Source organism: Orycteropus afer, unplaced genomic scaffold (genome assembly GCF_000298275.1).
Source record: "Orycteropus afer afer isolate SDZICR_OR568_19922 unplaced genomic scaffold, OryAfe1.0 scaffold00485, whole genome shotgun sequence".
Lineage (NCBI taxonomy): Eukaryota > Metazoa > Chordata > Mammalia > Tubulidentata > Orycteropodidae > Orycteropus > Orycteropus afer.
The window spans coordinates 475,493-477,492 of NW_006922072.1; positions in this window are offsets into that span (position 1 = coordinate 475,493).

Here is a 2,000-nt window from a genome sequence, read left to right on the forward strand (position 1 = left end):
ATTGGTCTCTCCTCATCCGGAACAAAGAAAAGTGAAGAAAATAAAAGACCCAAGGAATTGATTAGTCCAAAGGATTAATGGACCACATGAATCACAGCCTCCACAACCTGGAGACTGGAAGAACTAGATTTTTGCCACCTACCGCTACCAACCACCCTGCTCAGGATCACAATAGAAAGTTCTAGATAGGTGGGAGGGGGGAAATGTAGAATAAAATTTAAAAACAAAAAAATAACACCCAGACTTAGTGATCTGTTAAAGACTGGTGGAATTCCTGAGACTGGCCCTTAAACACCCTTCAAACCTGGAACTGGACCCACTCCCAGGGTTCAACTTTCAGCCAAACAATAGGCAGATCTACAGGGAAGAAAAATGTTCTTCTCAATGCAGTCAATCATATGAGATCAAAAGGGCATGAAAACCAAACCAAACTCACTGCCTTCGAGTCAAATCTGACTCATAGTGACCCCTCCTTAGGTTTCTGAGGCAGTATCACTATGGAAGTAGATTGCCCAATCTTTCTTCCGAGGAATGGGGCATGATTTGCCTACAAACAAAGCTGAGAAGGCAGGAAGGGGCAGAGAAGAAGGACTGATAGAAATGAGGAACTCAGGGAGGAAGATAGAAGATTAATGTTACATTGAGAGAAATGCAACCAATGTCATGAAATAAAAATAAATTTTAAAAAATCAAGATTCCATTATGAATTAACTGTTTTTGAGAAATATGTAAGCTAAGCCATGAATATCTTGATGTACTAGAAAACAGGGAGCTCAGGTAGAGTAGTGCCTAAGGCATTTGACTGCTAACCAGAAGGCTGGCAGTTCAAACCCACCAGCCACTCCTCTGAAGCATGGTTTGACAATCTACTTCCATAGTGATATCTCCTCAGAAACTCAAGGAGGGGTCGCTATGAGTTGGACCCGACTTCACTGCAGTGGTTGTGTTTGCATTTACCAGAAAACAAGGAGATTATCAAAGACTACTGGAGTCCAACATGAAAAATGTCATCAATGTCCCTGAGCTGTAAATAGGGAAGTTGTTATGTTGGCAATTTTTTTGTTGTGTATGTTTTCACCACAATTTTTTAAAACAAGACTACTGGAGTCAAAAATATTCAAGGGCCAATCTGAAGAGACAGAGATGGCTAAAGGTGGGAAGTTTGAACATCAATAAGAATAATAATTGAACAGATTTAAATATATTAAATTGTTTAAGATTGTGTTCATAATGATAATAAAATATATGTCATGATCACTGTTAAAAGCGCAGAGGAATAAATTCATTATTTTGAAGACAGACAAATAAAGAGAATCAAATTCACAGCCTCCATTTGTATGTGAACTATTTACTGTCTTAGCAAGCAGGTAATAAGATTTTTTTTTCTTAAGAGCACTAGTCCAAACTAATAAATGAATAAGTATTGGTAAACTATCTCTGTTCTACAGTCTGTACTGAAATACCATATCCAGGCAATAACCATTAGTGTTTGCTGACATCTCACACAGAAGAAAAGATAACCAGACATTCTGATGGAAGTACATAACACTCTCTGTGAAGTATTCTTACTGAAAAAAATAAAGCAAGCAAGCAAAATTGAATCCTACGAAGCTTCTAACAACCATTTTCTAGGAAAGACAGGAAATTGAGAAACGTGTTAAACAATGACAAAAGGAGGAAATCAACAAAATCCACACTGTATGAAACTCTATAAAGGACTCAATTTATTGAACAGATAAAGTATAAGGAAGAAAAAAAAGTGGAGAGAAATGGGTAATCTATAGAATTAAAAAGACTTAATAGGTACATCAATAAAATATAATACATGAGACAAAATGTGATTCTGATTCGAAAATGAAATTTCAAAACATGAATTTTCTTAAAACTATAAGATTTTGAACTGCAGATAGATATTTCAAGATATTTAGGAGATATAATTAATTTTGATATTTTAAAATGTTATTATGTTAAAATATCCATATCTCTTAGAGATACATATT